The 16,140-nt window shown below is 38.4% G+C and overlaps 1 protein-coding gene across 10 annotated transcripts in view; it reads right to left on the bottom strand.

The window, feature by feature from the left end:
- Positions 1–16,140, bottom strand: part of slc4a2b (solute carrier family 4 member 2b) — a 99,383-nt gene that overhangs the window by 63,317 nt on the left and 19,926 nt on the right. The window contains exon 1 of one of the 10 annotated variants that reach the window (XM_033992504.3): positions 8,953–8,971. The exons of 8 other annotated variants lie outside the window; for them this stretch is intronic. The gene's annotated coding sequence lies outside the window, so the exon portion shown is untranslated. Of the gene's footprint in view, positions 1–3,190; positions 3,617–8,952; positions 8,972–16,140 lie in introns of those variants that run through there. One more of the 10 variants, XM_033992503.3, reaches the window with a different exon arrangement.

Genomic DNA, 16,140 nt, shown 5'->3' with positions numbered 1-16,140 from the left:
GACAGTTTGTCACACAATGCATTACAGAAAGGGCATCCTTACATTAACTCCAAGTAAACCACAGGGAGGAGCAGTCAGAAGGGTAAAACAAACGCTGAATTCTGTATTAGCTATTTTAACAATTTATTGAAGTGGTTTAATTACTTACCTAACTATTACTTATACAACACAAAGCGTTGAACGTGTTAATATAACAATGGATTAGTATAAAACTGAACACACTACTGTTGTACTACTGCTATGAAAGGAAACCACCGATGATTTTTATTTTTAATCAATGGTGTTGATGGGTTAAAAAGGTGTATAGTGCACCGATGAACTAAGGTTGCACGTTGCAGTCTTTTTGTCTTCATTCTGACATATTGTGAAATATTGGATATACCTTCCAGTCAGTACCCTCCGCCACTTAAGATTTATTTTCTGTGCAGTGTTTTTTTGATGCCGCACTCAGGTAGACATGATTAAATCGCTCAAAGCCCAAAGGTGTGATTAATAAATTCACCATGCATCGATTAAAACTCCCAAATCAAAAACTGTAGTGTGTTTGTTCAGTTAAGTGGGCGACTGGGGGACTTCGCACACTCCAGTGCTGTCCTGTACAGCATCCAGTAATACCGGAGAAAAAACTAAGCAACAAATATCTTTCATGTAAACGTTTCATTTTTTTCAGTAGTTACCAAGTTTTGTTTTAATATGACTGGATATCTGAATCATGTTCTGTATGGTATGGTACAGTACCTGCTTTATTGACATATTGCCAGTTTGGTCACATATTGTATGCTTTGAATCAACAATTCTGCAGAGACAGGAAGGAAGTGGCTTGGCAGGACAGAGAAACACAATTCTTGCAGAGTCACTATACAGAAACTTCATCTTGAAGGAGAACCACGCTCTTTCCATCTCTAGCCAGTCTGGTCTACTTGACTAACATAGTGCTGACAACATGTGACCATTTGAATCTGAATAAGGAAATGCCAGTTTCAGAAAGAGAAGCTAGTTATCATTACGGAAATCACCAGAAAAAATAAATAAATAAATAAATAAATAAATAAATAAATAAATAAATAAATTATTGCCATCACTATCACTTTCAAATCAACATAACAACCATCCACCCAAACATGGACACCAAACATCAAATTGACTTTTTCTCCTTGAGTACAGTATTACTGCGCACACATGTACAGCTGCCAAGGTTCTAACAAAAATAAAGGCAAGTATGTTAGTAACACAATGGCTGTACAATTCTAAATATCTGCAATCTTAGATAGTAGAATATCATAACATACACTCACCACATAGGAATGGAACACTTTGCCAAGTTTCATCACAAATGAATACAGCAAGTGGTTCTTTGGAGTGTGATATATGGAAAGGACATAGGACATACAGGTGGACATGCAGACGTACAGACGACAGGTGCCTCCTGGCACATGCACCCCTAGCAGAAGGTAATAAAAGTCAGTAGCTCAAGGCGTTGTTTCGAGCTTTGCCCATAAAAATGCCTAGAAGTTGAATTTTGTTTTGGAACAGCTACAGTACTATAAGACAAGCAGGCCAAACCCGACAAACTACTTGGAAAAAATTCATCATCTCAGTAAATACATTCTCAATACAAAAATAAATAAATACAAAAATTACAGAATCTACGGTATACAGTAGCACATTTAACATAAAACTATTTTAAAAGATGCATACTGTACAAATGTGAGTGCTGCTGAGAAAAAGAGATTTCACTGATTTTGCTGTCGGAGAGCCAGTGTATACCCAACAGAAAAATAAATAATTCATTACCCTACAAGGTTCTCCTCAGTGTGTCCGAGATATTGAGCCAGCAGGCTAAGAGACAATTTATGAAATACTGTACACTAGTCCTGCTAGGAGAGATATCATCCACTAGGAGAGGGCAGCAGTGTGGAGTAGTGGTTAGGGCTCTGGACTCTTGACCAGAGGGTTGTTGGTTCAATCCCAGATGAAGGACACTGCTTCTGTACCCTTGAGCAAGGTACTTTAACTAGATTGCTCCAGTAAAAACCCAACTGTATAAATGGATAATTTTATGTAAAAATAATGTGATATCTTGTAACAATTGTAAGTCTCCCTGGATAAGGGCGTCTGCTAAGAAATAATAATAATAATAATAATAATAATAATAATTAGGCCAGCTCAATGAATGCCTGAAAAAAGAGTGGCAAAGTTCACCACACTCCTCTACTCACTTGCTACCTCACCTCACCGCTAAACCTCTTCAGTGTGATATACAGTAAGGCTGCAGATCAGTGAACACTGCATGGTTTACAGCTATCAGAAAATGTGTTATAACTGATAACAAACTGATAATCTGCCCGTTTATTGCCACAATAAAATTCTCAACATACCCTCCAGACATGTTTTGTTACAGTAGTGTTGCAGCAAACCACTGTGACAGCAAGGTCTAGAATTATGTTTTCATCTCAGGAACCTGCCTACTCTACCTAACAGCAGTACTGGCATTTTTAAAATCAACATGGTTAAATCTTTGTGTCCCCCCCCTTTGTGATACTGTACAAGGAATTCAAAAGATCCTTCCAATACATAAAGGTCATTGGACCAATGACTCCTTACATAAACAGCTTGTAGCAATGATTCCCGACACCCCCCCCCCCCCCCCCCCAAAGTCCATGAAACATGATTTCCTCCACATGGAGAAACATGCAGGTCATCAAAATGACTTTTTTTTTGTTTATTTAAACCACCTTCAGACAGTACCTCACCATATGTAACAAGTTACACAGCTGCACACGACACCTACCCTGGATCCCTTTTCTCAATCACATGTGATAATGCATCACAAACACTAGTGGAAATACCTCACAAAGATTCCATTAATAACCTATGACTGAAAACACGCTGTATTTATCATAATGGAACATGCACAAACTATAACCTTTCTTTTTTCAATTGAATGAAAGAGCTATAACCTTTCTTTTTACAATGAAATGAGCAGCAGCATCAGTTTCTGTCTTTGTGGTGTTGACTGATGTCCACTACTAGCCAAGTAGAGTCCACTACTGCAAGGATGGATTAAAATGTTATGTGGAGTTGAAGTACAAAAAAAAATGTAATTGACCTTAAACATTATTTAAATAAGAAAATTAAACTACAGTAGAGTTCACTATGGAACAGTGTACTACAGCAGCACTTCACTCACCTTTCTTGAATAATCATAATGTTGGGGTCCACTCCACAAGTTTGTCCCAGAAAAAAAAGGTTATGCAATTTTGACCAGACACCTTGCTGGATGTCTTGCAGGAGAAAGCATCCTCTAGCCCAGCAGTGTAAGGAAGATAATTGGTTTATATACTGACAATAAGACTGTACTGTACTGTAGCTACCAGTCCTTATGCACACTGAACTCTGCCCTGGTCTGGCTCCTCAATAATTCACAAACAAGAAAGCACACACTTAAAGAAATCCCTCAGCAAGAGCTGCCTGTACACACAGGCAACAAGTGCACAGTACAGTATGTGTATGCAGCACAGAAATGCTGCATCCGACTGGCAGCACGCACTTAAATCGGCAGCCTGGATAATGAAGAGGGAGGCAGGATGCAGAAAGATGTCCACACTTCAGGACTGCTTGTAACCTGCTGATCAAGACTAAACCTCTCACTGCAGCGTTTCCACAAGAAATTGGCTATTGGCTAGCTGGTTCCAAACAGTTTGGTAAGGGGAGTGCTAGACAGGCAGAGAAGTCACATGCTTCAGGAATGTGCACACTCTTTGATTTAAGGTAAGAGGACTTATAGCCACGTTTAAAACAATAAAGATGTTTTAATACCAGCAAATATGAATGTGGTAAACTTACTGTAAGTGAGCACTAGAAAAAAAAAAAAAGTGTTTCTGAAATATGACACTTATAGATTTAATCACCATCCCCAGTGTTTCAGTGGAATATCAACATTCATATCAGCTTTCCATGCTTCGCAGGCCAAACATTTAAAATATAATGGCCAGTGCATTTTATAGAAACAAATACAGAAAGATATGCTGCACGCCTAATTCTCACCGTGATGAAGCAAATTTCCCTGCTAAAATGACACTGATATATTCTTATTATTCTCAGAGAACATCAAATTTAATGTTAAACTGTGTCCTACTACAAACTGAGTTACACACACATTCCGTTTACCTGCTTCAGAACTAGTACCTCAGTAGAACTTGGTGTTTCCTTACTGTACTGCTGCCAGTGAATTTAGGGCAAGATATTTAACCACCCTTCTACTCCTCAAAAAATACTAGGAGAAAACTGCTTTGTGCATAGGCAGTTGGTTGTCATTGTATACTGTATGGGCTTGGATGTGTTTTTTTCTGTTGGCTGTTGAATTAAATACTTTTAAAGACAACACTCACTATACAAGCATACTATAACATACTGTACAGTACTTAAGCTGTCATACCGTATGTACCTTACAACATTATTATGAATAAGTGACTGGATTCTTGATCCTTAGAATTTCTCTGCGTCTTAGTCCCCCCCTCAATTTATTTACTGAAATTTACTGAAAGTACTCATGACTTCAAGGTAATGTTTGCATTTTACTTGTCTAAATTGGACAGTAAATAATCCAATGACCCTTGAGATGTTTTTAACATAAGGTCCAATCCCCGAAGGTGGTGTACACCATTACAAAAACAAGTTACAACCGTCCCCTCTCAGGTGACGATTTACAAAAGTGGTGCTACCTTGTACTGTACTGCAACTGAGGTTTGTGGCAGTTACTGTGACTAGACAACACTGTTTTTCTAGAAGTCAACTGAGATTACAGATGGGTAACTGTTGTGTTTCTTCTCTATACACCAGAAACTAAAAAGGTCACACAGCCACACAGTACCAACGATCAATCTTGAATTACAATGATCTACTTTGCTATGAGAGAGAGAGAGAGAGAGAGAGGAGAGAGAGAGAGAATATATATCCATTGTTTAAATTCCAGGACATTCTATTGTGCTGCTGAGGGACATTGCATAGCACTGCACATCAAATGACCAAATGAAGCAGTTCTCCTCAGGAATGACCATAAAATCACCACAGCAGACAAGGCAGCTACAGGACTACAAGAGATGCTGCGAGTTCTGAACTTATTTGGGATGTCATCATTTTCCCCTCAGGTTACACCGTTATGGTTTCAGTTTAGGGGTTCTGTTTTAGACAACAAAATTACAATTTGCTGGGACGCTTTCTAATTCTATTTAATATAATCAAACTTCTTGGTTTTGAATAATCTTCAAAGGCACCAAGGATTGACTCCATGCGTCAGCCTGGCCATAATCTCCCTTCCAGGGATGAAGGCCTTTTAAACTAGAGCCACACAAACTGATTACTCTATTTGGATAAGGTCTACAAGTGAGGGTCATTGGTGTGGATTGGGCTAATTTACCATTCAAAGTGAAACTGAAAAGACACCTGCTTGGAGTTGTGATGATTGCTGTTCTCCACAGAGTCTTAATCCCTGCATATACGAGGAAACATGTTTCTTCAAAAATTGTCAGGAAACATAGTTGGGAAACTTTAAGCAGCATGTGATCATTCCTGCTGCACGCTCCAAAAATGGAGGAAAGCCTTATTGCACTAATTGATGCTGTACTTATAATTGCACTAAAACTTTGTAAAAGAAGGGGAAAGCACAGGAACAGGAACAGAGACAAGAGAGTGGATCCTAAATCTTTTAAATGAGCAACAAGAGCGAGAATATACATTGTTTAAATTCCAGGATATCAATAAAACAATTGTAACAGGACTCCAAACCATGTCATCTTTTGCAGAAGTCACCATCTTGCATAGTCACATGATCGATGACTCATGATCACAGTGTCTCTCCCGATTGGCTAAAGGCAGTTTCTTGAAAATGTTTCTCAAAATAGAACCTTGGTCTACTCAGGAAACAGGCTTCCTTCTTTCTGGAAACACTGAGACACCCGGCATTCACGAGGAAACATTCTGTCGGGAAGCATGTTTCCTTGTGTATGCTGGGCTTAAATAGCAACAGTTACCACACATCCAAGCAGCTGTATCTTCACTTGGAATGGTAAATTTGCCCAATCCACACCAGTGACCCTCGCCCGTGGCAAGCTTATCTAAATAATCATTTTGTGTAGTCCTAGTTTAAAACACTCCCAACTTTCTGTAGCACGCCTTGGCAGATGTACTTTCAGTCACTGTGCACGAGTCCACTGGAACACTCCCCATGACTAGCAAGGAAGTTTTGCTTACAGCGGAAAGCACTTTGATCTGGGTTTGAGTCTAGCAAACAAACAAATACCGAAGTGCACTTCTGAAAAAAAGAGTATGCTAGTAACATAAATCACCTGCAATGGCTTTCAAGAATTTCTTTGTAAGTTTTATCACAATTGGATAAGTGGTTCTCTAGTGATAAGAAAACATGCATCATACAAACAGCCATGAACAAATGAATGAACGTTAGACATGCCCTTGACAAAATTCCAGGTAGGTAACCAGGAAAGCAATTTTATCTTTAAGATACAGTTGGCATTCTTGATAATGAGGATGGATATTACTGTAGGTGGCTACAATTGGCTTACAGTACTTGCCAAAGCTGCTTGGCATAAGGAGGAGTTGATAAAAACACAAGGACTAATGTGTCAGCCAAATCACTGCATGCTGTCCTTGGGATAAGTGTCAAATATAGTAAAAAAAAAAAAAAAAAACTTCTTGCCCAAGGAGGGCCTACAGAAAAATGATGTGCATGTTTATTTTAACTAAGAGAAAAAGCTATAGAGAAAATGGCACATTCTAATTTGAGCAAAAATTGATTGCTTAGTGGGATAGTGTAAGTGCTGAGGCATAAACTAATGCCAGAATTTTTATTTATTTCTTATTATGCATCATGAAGGCATTCATTTACATAATTTTTGTGCCTTGGGTGTTTATTACACATTTTGTATCATTAAGATGATATTTTAGTTCCAGAAAAAAATGGTGCAAATTGCATTTTCTGGACAAAAGACCTTGATCAACCTTTTTCCATGGTGTCTGATTCAGCCAGTAAGCAGACCAGCCAGCTGGGTTGAGAACACCCAGCAGACACACAGGTACTGTAGCAGCTGCACAAAAGGGATGTTCTGTCTAATTCAAGGCACAATTAATTTCAGCTGCCATCACAAACTAAGATGTTTTTTTCTGTTATTAAAAATAAATAAATGTAGCTGGCACAGTACTCCTGGAATTAACTATAGTATTATTAGTATTTTTGTGGTTAAAGATAATGTATCGGGTTCTTGATAATATTAATAACCAGCCCTGCAACAGAAGATGACAGTTATGCTGTACAGAGTATTGTAGGCTTTTAATGTCTTAATTCATGCTTGAAAAAAAATGTAAACTATTAAGAAATCTATCAATATTATATATATATATATATATATATATATATATATATATATATATATATATATATATATATATATATATATATGGCCAAACAGTAGATTTTAATATATATTGACAGGAATTTTTTTTTTTTTTTTGCATCTCCAATATTATAATTTCATTTCTGAACTGTAACCCAAAATCAAACCTAAATCAATATTAAGCTATTAGTATGGAAAAGAAAATGACTGACACTTTACAATATGTAATCCCTTGTAGTCCCTTCAGGGGCTGGGGTTATTACTGCAATGCAGGAAGAAAGTTTGAGCATGGCTGGAGCTAGTCAACTGGACATTATCCACCCCTGGAAGAAACACGCTGTGCATTTCAGAATAAAAAAAACTGCCACTCAATCCTGCACAGCAGAAATCTCTGTATGACTCACTGTATCTTTGAAGAAGGGAATAATTAATAACTAATACACTACTAATAAAACATAGATTAAGGTTACTGTAAATCATCTTTCCTGTTTAATAATTGAGGAACACCAAGGGCACTAGTAACAATGCATGACAATTGTTTTCATTCAGCTTGCAGTGCACCTAACCAGGTGCCAAGATAACTTTGAGGGGTAAGGTAAAACACATTAAAGTAACTGTTGTTCAGTATTCATTACTGAGTTAATGTATCACAGAGTTATAGTACTGTAAATTGGATGAGCACCGATGGGCCGAAAAGACTTCCTCTCTTTTTAACTTTTCTTTTATGTCTCATCATACTTTTCATGTTAATGCAACAAGTGAGTAATATCCTTGTAGAATAGTTTCATTCACCTTACACTCTCTCCTTGTTCATTTGGCTTCACGCTATCCTTGGTAAAGCAGTCCTGCAGTATAGTACTCCTCAAAGTTAGCTGTAGTACAGAAGCTCTCTGAACACTTACTCAAGTTCCTATTGTACCCCTTCTCTGACACAAAGTCAATAAGATGTGCTCTGGGGTGCTGGTACCTTACTGCGCTCAACAGCAAAAACAATTAAATAAATAAATAAATTAAATAAATAAATAAATAAACAAGCTTGTCAGGTCTTCTTATGGGCATTACCATGATAGAGTGAAAACAATTTGTTTTAATTAAAGGTTCAATTAAAGAAGAAAAAGAAAAAGAAATTTGTTCCAAAGACCTGCAGAAACATAATGTAAATAATCTGCAAGCTTAAACCACAAACATTTCCTACAGCTTTGTGGATTAAAGTGTTCTCCTTGAACACACTGTTCCTGTCACAGTCTCTGCTCGTCCTCAGCTTTACTATACTGTACTGTACGAGCTTCTCTTCACAGACAGGGGGATCGTCAATCATAACCTTTATTTCAAATCACCAGTACAAACTGCTTAGGCCTACATTCTGTTTCATAGATTGTGTTTTGAAATAAAGGCAATATTTAAATGCCTTGTTCCAGACTGGAGTCACAGCATTTACAGCACATATGTTATTCATTTCATACGTTTTAGTAAAGTAGTAGCCCAGCCCGGTGAAGTTCTGTACCTGTTAACCAATACTGTATTTTAGAAAATAATTCCTTACCAACGTTACAGCTTCCTGTAGTTTAGTTTTTCAGACTGTATCTTCATTTTGCCTGAGAGTGCTGTTTTTATCATTCATGAGGAAGTCTGGAAATAACCTACAGTACTCCTTGGCTACTCAAACAGTGGCCCTACCGGAAACCTACACGTGATATCCTCCATAACCCCCATTGTCCTTTTTTATTTTTATTTAATGTGCCCAACTATTTGACCCCCTATTTTTTCCCCAATTTGGAATCTCCAATAATCTTTTCCCCTCACTGCAGCAATTCTCCTCACAGCTCAGGAGACCTGAAGGTTCAGTGAGCGTCCTTCGATCCCACAACCATGTCAGCTTCCTCTTTTACACCCAGGAACTCGAGAGCTGATGTCAGCGAGCTACCAGCCTCTGGAGGACAAAGGCCAACCCTACAGGTGTCTGCCTGAGCTCAATGGAAATTTGAATAAAGGCAACTGTGAGATCTATGAAATTGCTTTACAAATAAATTGAATAAAGTGCTGCTACTGGAAGTAACACATTCAAGATTTTTTTTTTTTTTGATTAACAAATATTTATCAAAAGTACTTAAAATAATTACAATACTTCTTAAACTCATCCTTAATATGTAGTCTACACAAATGTAATTACATTGGTCACTACAGTACCTCGGGTATTCTGCATTCAGTATGACTTACTAGCTTAATTTTATTCATAAAAGGTAAAGCAAAAGTAGTTTTCAATTTAAAAAAAAAAAAAAAAAAAAAACACACACACACGTTTTGTAACATCAGCCTTAACAGTATTTACATTCCAGTGGCAGCATGGATCTGCCCTTTGATTTATAAAAAATCCAGGTAATAGATGCTGGGTACAGCTGGGAACAGGGGACGGCTAACATGCCTGTAAAAGCCTATGGTAAGTGTTGTATAATACCTGTGTCTGGTACACTTCTCTCGATTTCATTTTTTTAAGCCTGGCCCCCTTAAAAGGTGTGATGTGCAATAGGTCTTTAAAAATCTATTTCCTTTCCTTCTTAATTGGATTGACTGAAGACTTTACTGCTGTGATGAAGATCTATTTTTACAAGGAAAGAATAATAAATTTACAGAGAGTAGGCTATCCCAAGAAGAACTCGCATGTGGAGAGCAGGGTTTTATGACAGGGTGATCATGTCATATTGTAATTTCTGTGCTGTAGTGAATTAGAGGGAATAGATTATCAAAGTTGTGATAAAATGAATAACGATATTAATCAAATATTCAAGTCAGAACTAATTTGTTTCCCAGTGTTTACATAAGCTTACATTTGAATGAACTACAGGACTCGCACTCCACCTAGAGTACTACAGCAACATCACATGTGCAGAAAAAAATATATATATCAATTTAAATTTACTGTAAAAGGACAACGATATATCATATGTCCTTGAAATTGTGTTTCTGGGCAACCTAACTCAGAACAACTAATATATTTATAATACAGAAAATCAATTGTAATTGCAGTAATTCTAACTATGGACGGTACAGTACATTTCCAGAAGTTAAAGTGTTAATGTTGCGTTGTGAACGTCACTTATGGGAGCTGGGAAGGGATCATCTGAAGGGGTGTCTTTAATAAATCAATACTTCAGCATTTCAAACCAAACAACAATCCTTTCAAACTGAATTTGATGTAACCTTCAATTAATATTTAATGAAAATCGATTGCTTGGCAAAGCCCTACTTGAGTTATTTTGTTACTGGTCTGAACCTCATTGCTTTGGAGTCCATGTCTTTATTTTCACTATTATTTATTCTCAGTTGTATGGTGCTAGAGTGATAATGGTGGCCATTTGTTTTTAAATGGAGCTGCTTGTAATTTTACATAAATATAGATGCTCAGACATCGTATGCTTCGAGAAGTAAATCACAAAACAAACAAAAAAAAAAAAAACTTTGCAGTGGAGCTTTGACAGAGTAGCTCATACCCAAACAGCAATGAACCATGGTAAGCCTAGCCTCCACATTGACTCCGATTATGACATTTAGACTAACGAACGTCAAGAAATACAGATGTGTAAAGTAAATTACTAACAATTAATTAAGATTGGGTCATTTTATATGCATTCTGAGTCCCAAAAAAGGTCAAATTTCAGGGTAATGCATTTTAATTATTATTATTACTTAGCAGACGCCCTTATCCAGGGAGACTTACAATTGTTACAAGATATCACATTATTTTTACATACAATTACCCATTTATACAGTTGGGTTTTTGCTGGAGCAATCTAGGTAAAGTACCTTGCTCAAGGGTACAGAAGCAGTGTCCTCACCTGGGACTGAACCCACGACCCTCCGGTCAAGAGTCCAGAGCCCTAACCACTACTCCACACTGCTGTCCTCTCCTAGTGGATGATATCTCTCCTAGCAGGACTAGTGTACAGTATTTCATAAATTGTCTCTTAGCCTGCTGGCTCAATATCTCAGACACACTGAGGAGAACCTTGTAGGGTAATGAATTATTTATTTTTCTGTTGGGTGTACTCTGGTTCTCCGACAGCAAAATCAGTGAAATCTCTTTTCTCAGCAGTACTCACATTTGTACAGTATGCATCTTTTAAAATAGTTTTATGTTAAATGTGCTACTATATACCGTAGATTCTGTAGTTTTTGTATTTATTTATTTTTGTATTGAGAATGTATTTACTGAGATGATGAATTTTTTCCAAGTAGTTTGTCGGGTTTGGCCTGCTTGTCTTATTATTATTATTATTATTATTTATTTCTTAGCAGACGCCCTTATCCAGGGCGACTTACAATTGTTACAAGATATCACATTATACAATATTTCACATTATACAGATATCACATTATTTTTACATACAATTACCCATTTATACAGTTGGGTTTTTACTGGAGCAATCTAGGTAAAGTACCTTGCTCAAGGGTACAACAGCAGTGTCCCCCACTGGGGATTGAACCCACAACCCTCCGGTCAAGAGTCCAGAGCCCTAACCACTACTCCACACTGCTGCCTTATAGTACTGTAGCTGTTCCAAAACAAAATTCAACTTCTAGGCATTTTTATGGACAAAGCTCGAAACAACGCTTTGAGCTACTGACTTTTATTACCTTCTGCTAGGGGTGCATGTGCCAGGAGGCACCTGTCGTCTGTACGTTTACATGTCCACCTGTATGTCCTATGTCCTTTCCATATATCACACTCCAAAGAACCACTTGCTGTATTCACCAATATCTATTTACATATTTGTTTTGTGAACTTTAGCAAAGACATACCTCATTGGTTTTTGCATACAAATCTTAGAGAAAACTTTTTTAAAATATATAAATTTGTCTGCTTTCTTTAGCCTTAGAAATAGTTTGCTTCCAGGAGCACCCTGCTCCTTTTAAATACCAAAGCGTAAGTTGGTAGGAGCGTGAAATACAAGTTCTCTGAAGTAATGTATTGTCCTTGTTTAGATACACTTTAAATAAATTTGCTGTTTCAATTCACCATGGTGACTTTTTAAAATACAGGTTTAAAGTAAAGTAAAAAAAAAAAAAAAAAAGTTTTTTGCCAATAAATACCTGTCGAATTTAATGTTCAAGTTACATTTCACAACATCCCCTGTTGAGAAAGAATGCGCTCGAGAAGGCTTCTCACGTTGTTGTTGTTGCTACACACTCCTTATATTTTCTGCAACATCCAGAACGATCCTCATTGTCTGCTGCCAGCTTAGAAAAATACATCTGCATTTACTACAATCAAAGCAGACTCTCTTCATTTTATTAAAACCGTGTTGGTGAAAAGGGAGTTTTGATGTTTTTAAGTTAGATGTTTCTTTAAAGTTGGATGTACATTTCAACAGAGCTGACAAACTGTGTTGTTTTAACTGGTTTTGACCTGTTTTACGGTCCTGAAAATAAGTATGTCTATTTTTTTTTTTTTTTAAAGGCTGAAAAACGAAATTAACCTGCCCCCCTTTAACATTAAATAGAGCTCTCGGAGTCATGACTGAGCTCAAAGTTATAATTAACCTGCTCCCCTTTAACATTAAATAGAGCTTTCCATCGCATAGGCAAGTAGTTCTTCTCTCCGTTCAAAAAATCATTCTAGTACCCTTCCTCTTGAAAGCCAACAAATTTCAGTGTGGAACAGCAACACGTTATGATCAGACCTCATTTCTTCACAGTTTTACAAATAGACGCGCGTGAAGAGGGTGAGGCTTAATGTAGTTCACAATGGATGTGGCCTGCTGCAAGACTTCACCTAGCTCAGTGCTTAAATCTTTAGCTGCCAGTTGCTCTCTGTGGATCATTCAGCAAGTCCACACAGCAAACGGAGCAACTCTCTTCACTGAGGAGCACAGCCCTGCTTTGTGACCTGTGAGGCTGTGTGGTCCAGTGGTTAAAGAAAAGGGCTTGTAACCAGGAGGTGCCTGTTTCAAATCCCACCTCAGCCACTGACTCATTGTGTGACCCTGAGCAAGTCACTTAACCTCCTTGTGCTCCGTCTTTCGGGCAAGACGTAGTTGTAAGTGACTCTGCAGCACACACCCTAGTCTCTAAGTAGCCTTGGATAAAGGCGTCTGCTAAATAAACAAAGAATAATAATAAAGACGACACTCTGTCTGTGCAAAAACCCACCATACGATCAAACGGGATATCACTGTCCTTTTTGTAGTCATGTAGCACACTGAATATTTCTTGTGCAGTCTCGTGTCCTGGAAGAGGGAGACAGAACAGAATGTCTTCGAGAATTGCACAAAAGCTTAGAAATGTGCATCACGGCTCCTGAGTGGCGCATCCAGTAAAGGCGCTCCACGCGGAGTGCAGAATGTGCCCTATAGCCTGGAAATCGCAGGTTCGAATCCAGGCTATGTCACAGCTGACCATGACCGGGAGTTCCTAGGGGGCGGTGCACAATTGGCTGAGCGCTGCCCGGGTAGGGAGGGCTTAGGTCGGCAGGGGAATCCACGGCTCACCGTGCATCAGCGACCCCTGTGGCCGATAGGGCGCCTGTGGCTCTGCAGTGGAGCCGCCAGATCTGTGTTGTCCTCCGGCACTATAGGTCTGGTGGCATTGCTGTGGATCTGCAGTGCGAAAAATGACGGCTTGGCAGGAGCACGTTTCGGAGGACGCGTGTTCCAGTCTCCGTTTCCCCGAGTTGGCGGGGGGGTTGCGAGCGGTGAGCCGAGGATACAGATAATAATTGTGCATGCTAAATTGGGGTAAAAATAATTGACGACGACTAAATTTATAAAAAAAATAAATAAATAAATAAAAAGAAATGTGCATCACGCCCCTCAGTGCTCAAATCAACTTGAAGTGCAAAAGCATCTGTGTTTTTCAGACGTTCCACCAGCGTGTTTTTTTTTTTTTTTGGTGCTATCGCCTCAATCCTTCGCTTCAGTGTTGTTGGAGAGAGGTATGGCTCCAAGTTTGCTCGTCTCAGTTTCCCCACACATTATTCTCACCATATCGACTGCAGCAGGCAAAATTAAAGTTTCCCCAATTGTGTGAGTCTTCTTGGCCTGTGCAATATGGTGGCTCACCTCAAATGATGCCCATTGAGCTTGATCAGAGATGGACAAGGACCTCTTGAATTGCACTTGTTGATGCGAAAGTCCCTCTTTCCTGCACTGGAAAAATGATTTTGGTTTCCCCACGTATTCCTTGTGAAAGGTTTCCAAGTGTCGCTGCAATTAATTTGGCTTCATGCTTTTGCTAGATAACACCTTGTGACATATTAGGCATTTCGGCTTTTCTACGTTTTTCACAAAAACACTAGTGAAGCCATACTCAAGGAAAGCCTCATTGTATTTGCGAGCATGTTTCTTGCCCTCCTCTTGTTTTGCATTCATATTAAAATCAGTAGACTCGCTGTTGGAAGATGATGCTCTTCGTAAAAAAAAAAAAAAAAAAAAGAAAATCCATGGCGTTTTTCTATAAGAATGAACAAATCAAACCAAGGTTGGAATGGGGTGTCTTTCAATGAAGTGCATTATTTCATAACGTAGTTACGTGACCGGTGGAGATCAGCAGAGCTTATACAGGCTTGCCTGCAAGATAGGTTGTCACACTGCGCTGAGAGGCTGCTATGCCTTGCAGTGTGCAAGCAGGAGAGATTCCGAGGTAGATTCCCATGACCCCATCCGTTGAGGTCTTTGGGGTCGCGACCCACAGTTTGGGAACTGCTGCCATAGATCATTAACTTTTTGGATTTCTTACACAGTAGTTACAGGTTAGACATTCAACTAATCAAAAGTGCAATACATAAAAAATGGTTGAGAATTTAGTACTGTACAATGTGTGAACTGGTACTAGAAGGCAGTAATAAAACAGCAGTATACAGCAAACAGAGGACAGGTCATGTACAGTTTAATGAAATTCAATCATGGTGATCTGAGGACAATCCAAGCTGATTAATTATTTGCATGACACTTGATGGCAAATGGTAGACAAGGCATTTCCACCAGGTCAACCCAAACACACGTAAGAGATCAGAAGGAAAGAAAAGTAGTATTTTAACATTATATATTTCAACATAAACCATGTAGGATTTTTTTTTTTTTTTTCACGTTACCAGTTTATGGACTAGATACAAAGGGACTGAGTGTTCTTTGTTGTTGTTATTGTTTTTATAGAACACATGCAGAACAATTACCTGAATGCTGCAGCTTGTTTGTTTTTTTAGCTAGGACTTTAAAAGTTAAATCTAAACTTGTTGCACACATCCCTCCACACTGCCAATCACCCAGGCTACTGTATAAAGCTACAAGCATGTGCGAAAACAGAATTATAAAGCAACCGGTGAAGTGTGCACAAAGAAATTTGATGCAAGTTGAATGGGTTAGTGTGCAATTCCTGTACAGTACATCTAAATTAAAATTAAGAACCGCACTGTTCTTAATAACAGTACTGTAGGGCAGCATTGAATATAAGTATACCACAGAATGTCTAAACGTGTGGCAATTGGATAGCAAAGATGGTCTGCGGGCAAAAATCTGTCTCAAAGTGACTTCTATTATCATTAAAAAGACACATTTAGCAACAAGTACCCTCCCTCCACTGAAAACAAACAGCATCGACTGCATTTTACCTCAATCAGTTCAAATAACAGGGTGTGACACTTGTACACTTACACAGTTAGCAAATCCATTTAGAACCCCAATGCACATTCACTGCTCAGGCAAATACAGGATCCCCTTTGTTTGTTCACTACACTACA

This window comes from Acipenser ruthenus, chromosome 3, assembly GCF_902713425.1.
Source record: "Acipenser ruthenus chromosome 3, fAciRut3.2 maternal haplotype, whole genome shotgun sequence".
Lineage (NCBI taxonomy): Eukaryota > Metazoa > Chordata > Actinopteri > Acipenseriformes > Acipenseridae > Acipenser > Acipenser ruthenus.
This window is presented reverse-complemented; position numbering and strand designations above follow the sequence as displayed.